Consider the following 18,861-nt stretch of genomic DNA (forward strand, 5'->3'; position numbering starts at 1 on the left):
CGTGGGTAAGGGACCAGCCTGTTCTGCGTGTGCTCCTCCTACCAGTCTGTATGGATGTGGTTTCTTTAATGCTGTAGTTGTCATACTCCATTAAACTTGATTTCTGATGATTTCGAGGGATGGTGGTTCTGTATTTTCGTTGTAACTTTGATGTGGTTGTGCGAAGTGGCAAGCCGTGTCTGCCTGTGCCGCCATCTGGACCAGTAGTGTGTCGATGAGTTTTAATGGCCTTTTTTTTTTTTTAAACCCGCTTATTATTATTCTATTCCAGCTGTCCCAATTTTTCCCCCTTTGCCCTCCTCTGCCCATCCCACCCCCGATTTCTACAATCTATCCCCACACTGTGGTCCATGTCTGTGGGTCACTCGTACATGTTCTTGACTAGTCCCTCCTCCTCCTCTTTACCAATATCTGCCTTCCCCCTCCCCTCTGGCCCCTTCCTGTCTGTTCCATGTTTCCATGCCTGTGGTTCTATTTTGCTTATTAGTTTATTTTGTTCATTCGATTCCTCTTATAGGTGAGATCATATGAACTTGTCAGGCTTTTAAAAAAATCTGTCTTCTCGTTTTGCCTCTCAGTCCATCCTTGGACACACTGTATAGACAGCAGATTCCAGGCACATCGAGCATTTGCTTTCGCCTGTGTGATTTCTGATGGTTGGCGGGTCTTATAGGACATGTTTCTAGAGAAGGATTTCCCAGACTTCGAAGCCCGGCCCCCTCTGTAAGCATGAAAAATCCATACCCTTCTGTGACATTATTAGGAATTAAAAATTCACCGTCACAACTGGGAACACGCAATGCCATTGGGAGGAAAAGCACTGCTTTTTCAAGCCGCAGAAGGGATCGTCCTCGCAGTTGGCTGAGGAAATGCAGTGCATTTACATTTCGGGGGCTGTTTCTACTCGGGATGCTGGGACTGGCTTGTAAATGTAAGCCCTGTGAGGCTGACCCAGGGAATGGGGGTGGCTCTAGGGGAGAAAACATGCAAACCAGGCCCCACCTTCATAATGCACAGTGGACGGTGTTCCTTCCGCTCCCTCCTGACCTGCCCCCTCTTGTCCTGCAGCTTCATGGAATTGAGCCTTGAAAGCACCTGTCCGCAGTGAGTGCAGACTCAGCTGGAGCTTGCCCATGCTTCCCACACACTCGAGGCAACTCTGGTGTTAAGGGCCCACGATCCCTGGCTTCTAGGGGCGCTATCATCCCTGGGGGGATATGCTTAATACATGAGGGGCCCAGCTCCTTCCCTCAAGCTGCTAGAACGTCATGGCGGTGACTCCACAGTCACGGAAAGGAGAGCCTCAGGCTGCTTAGGATACAGCACGAGTGTCGGCTCCCGGTGACTGTGAGTGATGTCATGATAGTTCAGTCATTCTGTGGCCTGCTCTTCAGCTGAATCACTGAAGTGCTTACTTAAGCCCATTTGTTTGGGAAATGGACCCCTCAGAGGCAAGGGGGTGGCCAAGGCAGGGTTACGGCCTCGGCAGGCCCCGCTCCACCTTTCTTCTCCCCACTCCGCCTGACTGAGCAGGCCTGGGCTGCTCAAGTCCCTTGATGTCAAGGTGGGGGGTCAGGGCAGGGGATCACGCTCCATGAGGCACCGAAGACAATCCACCAAGAGCGGGGTGAACACGTCGCATGGGAGATGTATACACGATGAGAGAAGTTAAGCTCTTTGACATTTAATGTATGGATTTACTAATGTAAAGTGTTCCAATATGCTGGGTGATGGTAACAGTTGGGACCACCCCAGCCCTTCCTAGTTTTCCCCTGTGCTTAGAGGCACAACGCCTGGAAGCGGCATTTTCCACTCTTCCTTACGGTGGGGTGGGTTCAATTCTACGATGAGTGGGGGAGGGAGGAAGGTAATTTCGCACTGCTGGCTGCTCAGGACAGGCCTCTGGGCATCAGCAGGAGGCAGATGTGGGTTTTGCCAGGTCTCGGGGTGTCGTCTTGAGATTCATCCCCTTCAGTCGTGAGGGAAGTGGAAGCCAGCGCGAGAGAGTCCCTGCAACCCTTGCTCTCCTGGATCTCGGGAAGCTGCTTCTCTTACCTTGGCCCCCTGCCTTTCAGCAGCTGGGTAAGCTTCTGGTTCTGTATGAAGCACTTCTGTCCTGAAGACTTAGGATGGCTTGTGGGTCCCTGCTCAAACCCTGACTAGTTGACCTCCCTCAGAGTGTGGTCCTGCCCACTGGAGGGACGAGCACGTTCCACGGGGAGGGGCCTTTATTTTCCCTAGTTTACACAACGCAGTACATTGAACCAAATGTACAACTTTGGGAGATGGGACGTCGTTTTATGAATCAAATGGAAAAGAAGAATGACACCTATTAAACTACCACCATCAATTTTAATAGGCAACCAATTTCACAAATGTTAAGATGTGAAAACATGGATGGCTTAAGACGCGTAAAATGGTAACACTCAAAAGCTGAACTCAGGTAATTAATGAAGGTCAATGCAAAGAAACTGAGAGCAAAAGACTAACATCGTAAGCCCAAGGGACCACAAGAGAAGGGCCAGGCTGGTTTGAGGTTTGTTAGAACCGTGGTACGAATGAAAACCAAAGCAATCTAACCGGTCTGCCCAAAATTCACAGTGATCCAGACTGAAATGTGAAAGTCTATCCCCTATCATAAGCAAAAGCCTTGCCACGAGTGCACGTTTTACCTTTAGGCGTTAGCTAATGCTAGCTAGGATGAAAGCATCACAGTTAGCAAAACATTAAACGATTCCCTCCACACAGCAGGGAAAAAAGGAGAAAGGCTGGAGTGGTTGTAGACTAATACAGCCGGAGAGACATGTCATCCAAGTGCCGTGCTTGGACCCTGTTTAGATCCTGATCAGGAGAAGCCAACAGTGAAAAGGCATTTATGAGAGAATCCAGGACCGGTGACCACCCAGTGGATATTAGATGATAGGAGCTATTCCCTTTACGACGGTGGCGCTCCTGCTATTATAATTACGTTTCGAAAGGGGGGTGTCCTCATGTCTTAGAAATGATCCTGAAGTTTCCTGGATGAGATGACATCGGGGACTGTTCTGAAGGAGTCCAGCAGGAATGAGGTGTAGAAGGAATGGGATTACCCAGCGGTGTTACTTGTGTAGGCCAGGTGATGAATACACGGGAGGCCCTCCTACAAATCTCGGTGTTCTTGTTTGAAAATTCCCATAACAGAAAGTTTAGGAAAAGTAAGTATCCAGAATATGAAGGCAAAGCTCCCTATTTTTACGAGATGTCTAAATGCAAGCAAATTCCATCTCTACAGAATTTCACTAAGTCAGTGATAAATATTTAGACACCTTCCTTGAGATTTCTTACTACTAACTGAAAACAGTTAAGCTGCTTACCCCTGAGAAACACATGTTCTGCCAGGTATGGTTAAAAGGAAAACAAGGTTGAAGTTATATATATATATATATATGTATATAATAAAAAAAAAAAAATATACACACACACACACACACACACACATACATATACATATACATATACATATACATATATATGTGTGTGTATATATAAAATAATATAGTTTCAAGTGAAAACGCATTCCTTGGTCAGCAAATACAATTGGAAGGTGCATGGAGAACATTGTGAAGAGCTGAAGAAACAGGAGGCAGCCCTCTTGCTCTTGCTGTGCGTGGCCGTTGGAGGGCCCTCCCTGCTTTAGATTTACGGGCAGTGAAAATCAGGAAAGGTTAGCCAGACTTCAGGCTCAGGTTCCGATAGGGGGCACGGGGAGAGCTCGCAGAAAGAAGGTGGTGGTACATAGAATGACTATAGCTGATGACAAAAGACTTCAGAGGTCTCTGAAAAATGGCTGTGAATAATATAGCTGGTGTATATTGAAGAGGTAAACATGATTAAAGGTGATGGAACAGCTATTTATTTCAACAATCCCACAGTCCAAGCTTCCCTTTCTGCTAACACCTTTGCAATTACTGGTCATGCAGAAGCCAAGCCAACCACACAAAAGCTTCCTGAAATATTAAGTCAGCTCGGTGCTGACAGCTTAACAAGACTTTGAAGGTTAGCTGAACAATTCCCTTGGCACACATAGGGTATCAGCACCAAAACCAGAAGACACTGATGAGGAGGATGATCAGGGTCCGGATCTCGTAGAAAATATTGATGAGGCATCAAAGAAAGACGCTAGCTGCAATCGTTTCTGGCTTTTGGAAGCTAACATGGACTGTGGTTCCAAAGTTTTTCAGATAATGAGGAATGTCAGCTCTTCCCGGTTCAATAACATAAATATTTTGTATATTAAAAAAGAACTGAAGAAATAGATACTAGGATAAACTGCACCAAGTGGCAGCACTGCCATTCTGTTGAATGAAAATATAGATGTTTCTAAAACTCGTCAGTTCATGACATAATCTCAGGGTGCTTTTCTGGAAGAATCAATTGTCAGAAAGGGAAGACCCTCATTGCGTCATTAACACCCCTCCTCAAAAGCTGCCTCTTTTCCTGTTCTTTTTCCGGATTATTGATAGTTTCTTTTTATAATTTTACAATGTACTTTATTATTTGTTTTCGATTGTTGACCCTAGTGCAGATGTCCCCCGTTCTTCCTCCTCCCCCCACCGAGGCCATCACCACATTGTTGTCTGTATCCATGGGCTATGCATATATGCATATATGGTTTTGCCTAATCTCTTCCAGTCCTCCCCACATCCCTCCCCTCTGGAACCTGTCAGTCTGTTCCATGTATCCATGTCTCTGGTCCTATTCTGGTAATCTGTTCGTTAGATTCTACATATGAGTGAAATCATATGGTATCTGTCTCCTATCGAGCCTTCTGGTGAATTCCTCCAAGCACCAGGCCTGGTTGTTTCAAAGCAGTGAGCACTCTCTCTTAATCTGGTTATTCTAGTTATCATTTCTCCAATTTTGGTGCTTTTCAGACTAAGGGATTCATGTCCTTTTCCCTGCTTTCCTCCCTTATGTATTAAGCAAATCCCCCCCAGGGATGATAGCGCCCCTAAAGCCAGGGAAGGTGGGCCCATAACACCAGAGTTGCCTCTAGTGTGTGGGAAGCATGGGCAAGCTCCAGCTGAGTCTGCACTCACTGGGGACAGGTGCTTTAATGGGAGAGGGTGACATTAAACAGAAAGTGACCTTCTACAGGGTTCCCCTGAGCTCCATGGCGGGAGCCCTGGCGTGGGGGTCTGTGCAGGCCACTGGCTGTGCGGGGGCCCCATGTCCTCAGGCCAGGCATCTCCTGAGCAACCCTGGCCACTTTCCTTGTCTCTCTTTTCGGAGCACCTCCCAGGCACAAGAGCATCATCAAAGTCTTGCCAGGTGTGTTACAAAGAGGTCCGAGATAGAAGGGTGTAGCCAAGGGACGTGCGCTTCGACACGTACATCCCAGTTTCTGTCTGTGTGACTTTGGTCCCATTGCTTTAGCTCTCGTGTTGAAGATCACCCATTCCCCCAGTGGTGTGAGAATTCAGGGAGCTGCAGCTGAGGAAGCAGCTTGGCAGGCCAGGGATGAAAGCGTGCACCCCTTTATCCCTGCCTTCATTCCTTGCCCCCACTGGGTCCCTGCTGCTCCGTGTCTGCATCCTGTTCACAGCCCACCCATTACATGGGGCCCAGGAAGGCAGCTGTGCGGCCTGACGGTAAAGAAACTTCCGGTTTGTTTTTCCGATAAATTTCAGTATGGGTTCTGGAGTTACAGCAATGCACTGGCTGTGCACTCTTGATCTCCGTTTCTATGGAGGATGACAGCCATCAGGATGGACAGCCTCACACCATGTCCAGGGGTAGCGTCGTCACTTTTCCTCACAGTGAAGGCAGCTTCATTATTGGCCTCTGTCCCCATTTGGTTCACTCCACCCCCAGGCAAGTGCAGGTTTTTCTACTCAGTGATTTTGGGGAGAATAGCTGGCTACGTCCTGTCAGCCCTGCCTTTTTCCTCGTGGGAGAAAGGCCGCTGGCAGGGTGGGATTTCTGGGTGCGCGAGTGCAGTTAACTCCGGAGCCCACCTGCAGGCTCCTCGGCCTGTCACACTGAGCTGTGTCTTCCAACTTAGCTCTAGGAAGAGAGAGGTGTTATTGGAGCCTCCACCTTTATTCTTTTATTTCTCAATATCTCAGAACGTGGGAGCAGGGGACAGAGGGGTGGCGCTTACTGGATTTTCTCGGAACACCTCAGCACGCAGTATAAACTAGGTATCAAACCTGCCTCCCCCTCCCTTCTCTTCCCCCCCCCACACACATACACACCCCCCCACACACACTTGTCAGGTTCTGTTGCTGCTTTCTCCACCACACCGCTGATTTTGTCAATCCCTTTTGGCGTCATCTCTTGCTACATCTTTTTAAAGACACTAGTTACTGTGCTCATGGTCAGTACTTCCTGTCTCCTCTGGGATATTATGCACCATGGATGTAAAATCAGATTTTACGTCAAATGAATACACATTCAAGATTGTGGCCCTCAGAACTCTAATAGGACTCTCCCCTCCCTGACAACTCTCATTTCTTGCGATGTCCTGGCCGACACGCCTCGTGTGAGCCCAGTCGTCTGTACACTGTTTCCATTGTCTATACTCAAGCCTTTGTGTCACCTCATGGAACTCACAAACCTCACTAGAAATATTTAGAGCAGCTCTTTCCTCCTCAGTAGTGAAGATGTCCCCATGATCCCTGTTCCCTGCTACCCACGCCTTTGTGTAATCCCCTTCCACAGAGTGTGGGCTGGACTTCCTAACTGCCTTCTAATGAACAGAACGCGGGACAAGGGATGAGACGTCAAGACGGATCAGACCAAAAAGACTGTGGCTTCCATCTTGGCCCGTCTCAGGAAGCCAGCCGCCGCATCGCGTGGCAGCCCTTGACAGGTCTCGCGTGTGAGGACTCAGGGCTGCCAACAACTTTGCGAGTGAGCTGGGAAGTGAATCCCCACTCTGCCCCTTCGAGCCTTCAGTGGAGATCGCAGCCCCACCTGGCATCTTGCCTGCAGCCTCATGAGAGACCTTGAGGTAGAGGAAACCCGCGAAGGTCCTCAGCTGCAGAAAAGGAGAGATAGCAAGTGGTTGCTGTTATGCAGCAACGTGTAACTAAAGCAATGGCTTCTGCCCTGCTTTTAATTAAAGGCAAAAGTTTTACCTGATGATTCTTCTCTTTCCCGTCTCACTGCCACCCATTCTCCCCCTAGTCCCGTCCCGCCACAGACGACCACCACAAAATCTGGCGAAAAGCTGTCTGTTGCCGTAGGAATCGCTTGTTATCTGTTTACAGCCCCAACCTCTCAAATCTGAGCTGTGAACATCTTTGCCCAAAGTCCCAGTGAGGTTCTGAAGGAGTGAAGTCTCTTGCTTGAGATGGAAGATGTGCGAGTTTCTTCTTGGTGCGTGAAATAGTTGATATGTGCAACCTGCTCTGGTGGTTATTTTTAGATCTTCTCTCTGCTGGAGTGCCTGGGTCTTGTTTTCACATGTCTTTCAATGCTTGTGTGTGACTGAATGAGGTCAGCTCCCCGGAGAATAGGAGTTCCGGCATCGTCTTTACGGGGAAGTTCTGTATGCACGTGGAGATGTAGTTCTTCTTTTTCTTGATCCCCTTTAAGTATTTAAAAATCTTTTCTTGTTGTTTGCTTTTCTCATACATGAGTATAGATCTCATGGCTCTCTGGAAATGTATCTGTCAGACATCATCAGCATATGAGTGCCACCACTTAGAAATATTCACCGAGTGAGGGTTACTCGTTTGGAATGTTGCATCTTGCTTATTAACTCAGGGATCGTGTTTCAGAAGAGAGCACGGATGCCGGCAAAATCAACAGCAACGCTTCTGTTCAAACAAGTGCAGGTAACAAGAAGTGACTCTGGTCGGAAAACAGTGCCATGGTAGAACCCTTCCTGAAATGCCTGAGTCAGTCAGTACACATGAGCCTCCCATCCTGAGGGGACTGTAGAGAAGCTCTGCAGCGCGGGGAATGGTGGCAGTCAGCGCTGAGCTCCACTCCAGAGATTGTCAAACGTTTGTATCATCTGCAAAATGTATACGCTCGTGACAATCACACAAAGGGTTTAAACTTTATTATTATGCGTTAATAAGGAATCTGCCTGACGAGGATGTGGTTTTGGTCACGTTCCTGTATTGGTCAGGACAAAGGATGCTATGCTGTATAACAAATGAACCCTCAAACCTCAGTGGCTTTGCTTTTCTCCCAGGTGAAATATGATTCTCCATAGCTGCTGTTGCTTTCGTGTGGCCCTGCCCATGTAACACATGGCCGCCAAGACTCTTTCCGTTGCCTCGGCCCAGAGGTGACCTGTGGCACTTCTGCTCCAGGCCCACTGGTAGAACGAGTCATGTGGCCCTGCTAAAGCACAAAAGAGTTAGGTAGAGTGATTTTCCCTAGAAGAGGGGGAGGAAGTGGAAGATTTGGTGAACACACAGCATTGTTTCCCCATTACACATTATTTTCAAGTGAGAATGGTGGCAGACATGCCTTGGGGCTGGGTCAGGTTGCTGGCCAAACTTGAGGAGCCGGTTGGGTGGAGTGCATAGGTGTGCACAGGTGACTGGAGGGGGGCCGCGTCTGGCTGGAGGCCACCTATTGCTTCTAAGGAGGGCAGTGATCCTTGCACTTATGCCCTGCGAGAGTTTTTGAGTCCTATGTTACAGATCTTCCAATCTTTCAGGAGGAAGTAGAAATGCAGATTGTACCGTAAAATCTCCCAGTTTTAAAGTGTGGGCTTACGTCTATGACAACATAAGCCAAACAAAATGTGTCTGCGTGCCAAGTTTGACCTGTGCTGCTAGCCTAAGCTCTCAGCTCTCTGGCGAAGGAACTTGGATCTTGAATGGCCCCTTGTATATGTGTGTGGTAGAGGTAAACCCAAAGTTTCTAAGAAGGATCGTGGCTCTGCCAGCGAGCATTCCCTCCAGTTTGCCTGGGTTCAGGTTCCAATCCTTCATCCTTGCACTTCTCCATGCTCAGCTGACCGCTGGGGCACTTGGGGCCACGCTCGAAGGACAACGGATTCCCTGCATTCCAGGTCACTGCCAGGCTGTGTACGCTTGAGGCCTTTGGGAAACCACAAAGTGTTGAGAGGGATGGTTGGGCACCCCTTACGAGGCTGGAGAGCTGAACGAGGCCTGGGACAGGAAGGTCCTTGGGTAAACTTTGGACAGGTTCCCAAAGGCTGTGGAAGGCAATGAAAGGGCTATAAATGGGGGGAGGGGAGGGCGGTCCACACAGCCAAACCCGCCTCCTGGACATATCATTCTGACAGCCCCTGGGGGTGGGGAGGAGAGCTCTCCGCCAGGGGCACCCGCCGCCCACTGTGCACTGTGCCCTCCACGCAATCCCATCCAGGTATTTCCCTCGGGCGTGACTTGAGCGATTTCGTTCTCCTTTTTCCTGCGCCGTTGTCAGAAGAGTAGGTGGCCCTCTGGGGGTCGCCCGAGTTGTTGGTTTAATTACAACCAGCAAACAGTCGAGTTCAAGTGCCTTTCCCTTTCAAGTGGTAGAAGCAGCTACTTTAAAGGTTGCCCGAGGTCTGGGGAGCCCAGCTTTCTGCAGGGACATCTGGGCAGAGCCCATTAATGACGATCTCTCCCATTTGCTTTCTCAGTATCGAAACATCAGGTTAAGGACACGGGGAGGCAAAAGGCAGTTCCACAACAGTGTGTGGGGATTGACTGCGGCCGTGGGAGGGGGTGGGCTGGGGGGAGGAGGCAAAGGGGAAAAATTGTGACACCTGGAATAGGATAACAATAAAAATGTTTTTAAAAGATTTATTTGTTTTTAGAGGGGGAAGGAAGGGAGAAAGAGAGGGAGAGAAACATCCCTGTGTGGTTGCCTCTTGCGCGCCCACTACCAGGGACCGGGCCCGCAACCCAGGCATGTGCCCTGCACTGCAGAATCGAACCTGTGATCCTTTGGTTCTCAGGCCGGCACGCCATCCCCTGAGCCACACCAGCCAGGGCGGATAACAGTGAAAAAAAGTAAGAAAAGAACACAGGGAGGCACGCAGAAGCCTTGACCATCTGAGACCTGGATTCCAGGCTGCAGACCCCTGTGCCCCATGCTCAGGGGCAGGAAGTCCAAGGCCCAGTGGGGAAGGCCTTGTGCCCCGTGTGTGCCATCACCACTCCTTCAGGGCTGAACGGTGATGAGGTGTGGATGGGTCCCCCCACCCAACCCAGGCGCCCAGGGGCCAGGCACCACGGCCAGGAAACGACAGGGACTCACGCGGTCACCGCAGAGAAGGTCAGCGAGGACGGGTCCTGAGTTCTGCACCTGGCAGCCATTGTCGTCAAATGGGGCAGGCGGGGTGGCAGCCGGGGGCGTACTCATGGCCCCCTGCTCATGGGCCTGAGCTGCCTGCCCTTCCCGGGTCCCTTGGTCTCCACAGCCCGGGACTCGGCCTGGGGGACAGACTAGCCTCAGTCAGATGCAGCTCTCCGAGGCCACCTATTTATTGTAGGCCACATAACAATGGGGAGGTGGTCACTGTTATTTACCAGCCTACTTCCCAGTTTCTTTCCTGGTCTTGGCCACCACCACAGCCCCATCTTCCCCCCAGTCTGTCTCTGACACACTCTCTGTCTGTCTGTCTGTCTGTCTGTCTCTCTCTCACACACACACACACACACACACACACACACACACACACACACACACACACTCATGCATATGCACACCTCTCTGAATGGTAATGAGGCCACAGGATCCAGTCTCCCCACCCCTTCCCCCCTGCCCCCCCCCCCCCCCCCCCCCGCCCAGGACACTGCCTCTTCTGGGCCTTTCTCTGTCTTCACAAAGAAACCATGTTTCTCAAACTTGCTCCTGAGTTCTCAGCCCCTGAGAAGTGTTCTTAAGGCCTTGGAGCCAACAAGCCCATTGTGGCCTCTGGGTGGGAGGCACAAGGACGCAGGTCTTCGTCAAGCGTGAGGCTTCACCCCAGGGTCCTGCAGCCCCCAGCATTTCTCATGGGCACTGGCCGTTAACGGTGCCTTGGGAAATCCAGGCCCCGGGTTTGGGTGCGTGTAATGGGGCCGAACAGAAACCATCAGAGTGTGCGGCATGCGGTACGGGGCGATGCTGTTCTGTGAGGGGGTCGTGTCTTGCGGGCACTGTGCGGCGGTGCTACAGGTCGCAGTAAAGTCACTCCACATGCTCTTCGTGCCTGCACCGTGGGCCCGGCTGGCTCACTTCCACTGTCCGTAAACCAGCTCGGTAATGTGAAACCGGCCCAGCTGATGTGAGAATGAAATGGGACGATCCTGCGCCCCACCCCGTGTGGCGTGCACAGCAGTGCACCTCAGCCTGACGCCCAGGAGCATCCCCTGGAAGTTTTCAAGCCCAGTGCCCACCCTCCTGACCGGTGACATGAGGATCTCTGGGGGCCAGTCCTGAGCTCCAGGAGTTCTTGCAGCTTCCCTGATGATTCCAGGTACAGGCAGGTTGGGAACAGGCGTCCAGCAGAGTGACCCAAGCTAGTCATTACACAGCCGGGCTCCTTGCCTGCCCTCCCTCTGGGGCAGTGGCTGGAGCCTGGGCCCTGTGCTCGCCAGCCCGCCCACCCCTCCTCTTCCATTACCAATGGACAAGTAGGCACCCTTCTGAACATTTGGTCCCTCAAGGATTTTCAGTCTGGATCTTTCCCCAGGTGGGAGATGCCCATGAGCTAGCTTTCAGCAGAGACCAAGGTCGCTCTCCAGGTGCCAGTGTCAGGACCACTGCGTGCAGGAGTGTCCTGTTTGTTCCTGTGGCTGCCAGCAGGGGGCTCTGTCCCCCCAGCTCAAAAGGAGTGGATACTGGGTGGTTTCTCCCCAGCAGGCTGGTGGAGCAGCGCTGGGTGTTGTGATTTTTTAAAAATTCGTTTGTTTTAGAGGCTCCACTACCAGTGGTACAGAGGTCAGCTGTTATATGGGATGAACAAAGAATATTCCTTTTCTACAATCACCTCACAAATCCTTTTTGAATAGTTTCAAATACAATTGACCCCAATTTATCAGTAGCTCCGTTCCTGAGAGGTTGCCCACATACTTTATCATGTTTGAAGGGTATTTAAGGAAGCTCTGCCATTGAAAGAAGAAACTGCTGTTGTCTCTTATAAAGTGAATTTGTATTTCTAATTCAAATAAAGGTATATCTGCTCTTAGACATCAGGTATTTGTAAGATGGGTTTGATAACAGGGAGCATAGCTGTGTATGTTTACATGTGAGGAAGGCCTCATTGCCCTGCTCACCAGGTTGAAGGCTTTTGGTGCTATGCACCTCCATGAGGCCACTACAGAGATGCCCCTGTGCATGGCCTTCAATGGGCCATGGGCTGAGCAGTGGTCTCTGGACAGGCCTATCTGTGGGTGCTCCCTGAGAGCCCCATGCCTGCAATGGGGCACTATCCACTGCAGGAGAGGAAGGGAATGGTGGCCTGTGTGAACCTAGATGAATGTGTTATGTCATCAATCTCCATGAGAAAGGCAGCTGAGTCGTGGTTTCACAAATCGAGAATCCAAAGCAGAGTGAGGTTTAGGAACATGCACCACTTTGGGTCCATGGCCAACCTTGCACTGAGGTTTTTAAACCCAAGTTCATATCTCTTTTTCCCCTTTTGTAGTCCATTTTTGTAGTGATGGCAAGTTGATGAATGCCTCTCTTGGGCCAAAAGAAAGGAAAATGAGATAATAGTATGTTGCTTCAAGTATTCATCAGTAGTCCGCACGAAGGCACAGAAGTGCCTGCTAGAAACTCACTGTTGTGGAACAAAGTGGAATCTGAAAATAAGCTAGCTGAAATCAAAGGCTTTGTAAAATCAGTAATTTCCATGACCTTTGTTGGCGTTGCCCCCTATTACTATCCATAAACAAAGTATGATACAAACTAATTTATTGAGTACTTTGTCCTTGGTGCCTCAAACATTCTAACTCTTGTACTCACAGATATTTTATTACTCCCATTTTACAGATGAGGAAATTGTGACAAAGAGGTTAAGTGACTTGCTCACACAGCCAGAAAGGAGCGGAGGTAAGCAGTAACCCCAACTCTGTAGCTCTAAAGCCAACAACTCCTAACTTCCACCCATGGTTCATAGTCACTTAGGTACAGTGACATACGCTGTTCCCAGTTCTGACACAGAATCATCTTGTGCTTGGGTATTTTCTACATTTCATGATAGAACGATACCTGGATCTATAGGAAGATTTAAAGGTTCATTCTGTCAGTTGAGTTAGAATATTCTTGTTTCATTATAACCAACAGGGTATATAAGATGATGAATTGAGGCACAGAAAGAAAATATTGAACTGTTTATATTTGTTTCATTCTTTCAAAACTTTGATTTTTGCACATATTTTATAATCTATGCATTTATAATCCATGCATATACATTATAAATAAACCCATAGACTCTGAGGAGGTACATGCAAGAACATTCTTTGTATACCACCAGTGAGATTTTGACTATTGCTTGCTTTATGTTGTAAGTATATTTGTATGAATGTAGAAAGCACTTTTGAAGAATCCAGCTTGTTTTGAAGCATAGTGAACCATATGATTTAAAAGAACCAACCAATACATCTTTTTTTTTTTTGCAAAGTGGATTATAATTCCAAATATTTCTGTTTTGTGTGTCTGGATTTCCATGTGCTGCACTGGTCTGGCTAATAGGGGCGTATTTGTACTTTCCCCATGGGCTCACACACACATTTATTGAGGGCCTTGTAAATGCCAAGCACCGTGCTATGCATGTGAAATACAACTGCTTTGACCTTGGCCCAACAGGACTTTATGGTATAGTTGGGTAGACATAGACATAACTTCAAATTGATGTGATGGACAAGATGATATAAGTATACACATGCTGCTATGGGAGGCAGGAAATGACTTTAGCTTATGCTGGACAGTCCTGGAGAGCTTTTTGAAGGTGTTGTTTTCAGCTAAGTCTTAAAGGATAACCCAAAGTAAGAAAGTGAGGAGAAGCATCAGAGCATTCAAGGGTGGAATCACAGAGGTTTATACTGGGAACTATTAACCTTCTGCGTTCCTGGAGCTTACATGTAGAGGTAAAGCAGGGAGCTACAGCCAGAGGTGGTCTGGGGCCTAATCTCAAAAGGCCTGACACAGGAGGCCTCTGCAGCATATGGGATATATCTAAAACCAAAACCTTTTATGCAGCAGAATGACATGGTAAGACTTGGCTGTTATGAAAACTATTATGGTGGGAGTATAAAAGGAAGATTGGAGGGCAGCTAAAATGAAGGCCCACCCTGTTTGGAAACCATTTTGAAACTCTAGGCAGAGGATGATATGGGTTGGGTCAAGAACAGCTAAGTGTGGAGAAAAGGAATGATGGATTTGAGGAACATGAAGGAAGCAAAGTCAACAAAGCGGGGGATGTGGGAGGGAAAGCGAGGGATAAGTCGTGGAAAACAGCTCTACATTTCTTGCTTGGGCAACCAGGAAGCAGGGGGAGTAGAGAAGGTGCCAAGTGGCTAGATCTAGGTCACGGGGGAGGAAGGGAGATGTTGAGTTCACTTTTAGGGATGATGAGTCTGAAGTACCTAATAGGACCACCCTGTGAAGATGGCAGGTTGGACCTTGGGTATTTGGGTCTGAAGAGAGAGAGGAGGAGGAGGGAGTCAGGGTTGGAGAGGGAGAGGAAACATAATAAAGATGTTGGAAACAATGAGAACAGCAGATGAGGTCATCCTAGGAGAGCACATGGAATGAGAACTGTGTGCCTGAGACACTGTCTGCTATGAGGAGAGAAAGAAACAGAGGGGCAGCAACAGCAGCATCTGAGGATGCAAAAGGAGGGGGTGATGAGATAGACAGGAGAAGGTGGAGAGATGACCATGAGTCGCTAAGGAGGGAGAAAGAGGACAGCATCCCGCACCTCAGAGGGGTCAGAAGATGAGACCTGGGAGGCAACCATAGCTCCCTGGGTAAGGATTGTCATTTGTAAAATTAAACAGAAGCAGTACCTCTGGGAATTTAAAAAAAAAAGAAATTAAGAGGAAGGGAGAAAGAAAGGAGCTTCAGTAAAACACTGATTAAAACTTCATTAATTTGGAAGTTTGCTATGGCTCTGTTGGATTTTAACCTTCATGATAGCAACAAAAAGGGGTCTGAGAAGTAAATTAATAGTACAGGCAGGCTGTAAGTGAAATGTCTAAAACACTGTCCTGTCCATCTGGTTCTTACACAAATCACCCTTGACCAGCATCCAGAAGAGCTCCAAGGCAGAAGGACCTGACAGTGGCTGAGCCTGAGGCAGGGGCCAGTACAGCCAAGAAGTGATATATGAAAGTAAAAAAGGCATTATGTACTTCAATCCAATAAGCAATTGTTGACCCTTCCCCAGCTACGCTGCACTGTGGGCCAAAACCTAAAGATACAGCAGTCACTTCTATGGGGGCCTGTCTCAGGGAGCTTACAGCTGAAGCGATGGTGACTCAGTAAGATGGGAGAGGCCTTCACTAGCAGCATCACTCCCTTGCAGGAGGAAAGGAGCTGGGATCTTCCGAGAAGTAGCACTGGAGCTGAGCAGGGTACTGAGGAAGCCTTTGCCAGGGCAGTGGGCACCATTTCCTCTTCTAGGTTACATTATGGATGAGAGACAGTTGGCCAGCAATGGCTGTCCAGGCATGCCCTGCTGTCATAGAAGCTGCAAAGGGACGCAATTGGAAGAGATTTTTAAAAAAGAAGAGAGGCATCAGTGTGGATGCCTCAGTGTGGGCACCAAGGATAGGAGAGCCAATACCAGGAAGAGACAAGCCGCCCCTCTTCTCTGGATGGCCTGGAGGTCATCACGTCATTTCAGCCCAGGTCAGCCACCAATGCCCACTGTGATGACAGACTCAAGGAAAGGCTTTCTCTGCTGAGATGCTTAATGCGTTTTGAAAAGATTCCCATTGAAAACCGTTGTAAAGAAAGGTCTCAGAGCTTAAAGAATTACCCTGGCTCTCCCACTGCCTGCCTAGTCACATTCCCCAGCCACACAAAGCAAACAGACAGTTCTCATCCACCCTCAAGTACCTTTTGAGCACCCATTCACTTATAATGGCTGATGCCTTCTTTACAAATAACATAATCCCCAAGTCACCACCATTTTGCCAAGGATTTCTGCCAGAGCAAGACCTCGTAAGCTGATTTCCATTAGTAAGGTACTTGAAATCATAAAGCTGTATAAGAAACATCATTTCTTAACAACAAAACAACAACCAGTTAACACTGTGTGCTGGCCTTGCCTCCAGGAAGGCTGAATTGCCCAGGGCATTTCAGCAGTCTCTATTGCCATCGTGACCACCTTGGGGACTGATACCTGATGACATCCTGTCATCAGGGTCTAAGCTTTTGATTTGAGGGCAGTGCTTAGATCCTGACTGTTTCTCTGCCCTGGGACCCAGTCATACTTCTGAAGGAGGGCATGATAATTGGGAACCTGGTCACCTAATTCTGAGTTCACAGGTCATTAGATGATACATGCCCTGCATGCTCCCTCTACTCCGGGATAAGATTTAAGATAAAATAGTAGAAAGCACACTATGCCGATATCCAGAGTCCTGACAGAGAAGGTGTTGAGTGGGACGGCAAAATCTGCATTGCTAGGGCATGTATGGTGCCACCATTGTGCAGCAACTTTTGACAACCATGTGTGCAAGCCCTGTAGGATGAGAGGACAGTCAGGTAGGACTCCAGACCAGGGAAGATACTATTCTGCGACTTTTTTTATACAGTGGTCATTCATGTGATTTTGTTTGAATTAAGAGGCCTGTGGCCAAATATAGTTTGAACTCTGGTAGAGAAATGGTGAGGACCAACCTGAAGGTCTGGTAAGGCCTGTTCAGAACAAACCACTTGGAAGAAGTTCCCAGATTCTAAGAAATGAGACATGGGGCATGATATTGCAAGCAAAGTTTGGACCATAAAGAGAAACCTGAGAAACTCAGATAGGTGGGGTCCAAAGGGAAGTGAGGGTGTATTAATAGGCATATAACTAAGCAAAGAGGGAGGGGTCCAATGGGAAGTAGGGACATATTAACAGGGATATAACTGACCAAAGGTGGGAAGTAACTATTCAGTTCTAGCAGGCTTTGTTGGAACCCACAGTCAGTTCTCAATTTCTATCTGGGCTTCTTTTATTATTTTTAAAAAAATAACAGCTTTATTTTTATTGAGATATAATTCATATATACAATTCACCCACATAAAGTGTTTTTTAAGTATATTCACAGAGTTGTACAACCATTACCACAACAAATTTTAAAACATTATCATCACCTACCTGGGGTTCTTGATTCTACAGAATAGAGAAATTGGGGAAAGAACTAAGATGACAAGAGGATTATAAAGTAGGAGCTCAGAGGGCACGAGAGGAGGTGGGACTCTTGAGTCCTAGGGAAGGAGGCTGTGGAAAGATCTGGCATTTAAAATAGGGAACTACTAAAAGGAGGAGATTTAGCCTATGTTTCCATTAAGGACAAACAAAAAACTGGGCTCAATTACAGCAAGAGGATTTAGGTAAGACATGAGGGAAAAAACACTCAACTTCCTGGCAATATTTGTAAATTCCTGGGTTATGCTGCCCTTGGAAATAAGACTGATGAACAGTCATCACGGGGTGAGTTTTAAATAATGGGTTCTTCGAGTTTCAGTGTTAATATAATGATAAGGCATCCCTTAAGAATTGGCTGAGTGCCTGCCCTCCGATGAGGTGTAGTGCTGTTAAACCCCGTTTACTAGAGAGAAGCTTCTAGGGAGCCCTGTTACATGCTAGATGAGTGATGGCCCTCTGGATGGATGAATGCAGGTTCCAAATAATATTTTCCTGGTCATATCAGCCTTGTGAAAATAAACCAGAAAACATGTCAGGGGCACTAGAAACCACAGCTACAGATCTGTGTTCCAGATTATTTCTTGATTAAATCCATTCTTCAAAGAATTTTGAGCTCCTGTTGTATAAGACAGACCCTAGAGATAAAGGAGTGGTTCTCAACCAGGGGTGCCTTTTCCCCCAGGAGACTGTTGGCATTGCCTGGAGACATCTTTGTTCACAATCAGACAGGGTATGGAGATATCACAGTTAAGAGTCCAGAGATGCTGGTAACATCCTACAGTGCACAGAGCAGGACGGGGCCCTCAACAATCAGTCATTCACTCCCAAATGTCAATAGTGTTGAGGGGGAAGAAGTCTTGAGATAAAAACAATTAAGATCCAGTCTCTGCTCTCAAAGAATTTGGTCTGTTCATTGCAGTGTTTCTTTTCTCAAAATATTATTTTACTTTATTTATTTTTAGAGAAAAGGAGGAAGAAAGAGAGGGAGAGAAACATCAATGTGTGATTGCCTCTCCCGCACCCCTTCCTGGGGACCTGGCCTGCAACCCAGGCATGTCTTCTGACTGGGACTCGAAATGGCAACCTTTTGCTTTGCAGTCAGGTGCTCGATCCGCTGAGCCACACCAGCCAGGGCCATTGTGGTGTTTCTTAATGTGGTTTGACATGCGTGTTACTGAAAGTTTCTGCATTGAAAAAGAGACCCTTCCAATTCCTTATTTGAAGCAATTATACCTAAAACCAAATTTCCCAATACCATTCAGGACTGACAGCATGCTGCTATCAGTGTAAAGGGGCTCATTACATTCTTATTAATAGATTTTAAAAAATATTTAGCAGAGGGAGGAGGGCAGTATGAGGTGACCTTTATCATCTTTATCAGCAGAATGAGCCTACACTTTTATTTGAATGTATATATAGACTATAGTTAGGTGGAAAATAACCTACTAGTTGGGATTATATAGTAAACTTCAACACTTCATTTCCTTTAACTTGAACTTGTTTGTAATTTCAGCAGGGCATAGCTAAAATCTCACTTCACTTAGAAACCC

The 18,861-nt window shown here is 47.8% G+C and overlaps 1 pseudogene; it reads left to right on the forward strand.

Annotated features, from left to right (window-relative positions):
• Positions 1-1,228: 1,228 nt before the first annotated feature.
• Positions 1,229-7,305, forward strand: LOC129076851 (uncharacterized; annotated as a pseudogene).
• The last annotated feature ends 11,556 nt before the right edge of the window (positions 7,306-18,861 follow it).

The sequence above is a fragment of the Pteronotus mesoamericanus genome, unplaced genomic scaffold, assembly GCF_021234165.1.
Source record: "Pteronotus mesoamericanus isolate MK-2021 breed Mesoamerican mustached bat unplaced genomic scaffold, CSHL_Meso_final contig_65, whole genome shotgun sequence".
Classification (NCBI taxonomy): domain Eukaryota; kingdom Metazoa; phylum Chordata; class Mammalia; order Chiroptera; family Mormoopidae; genus Pteronotus; species Pteronotus mesoamericanus.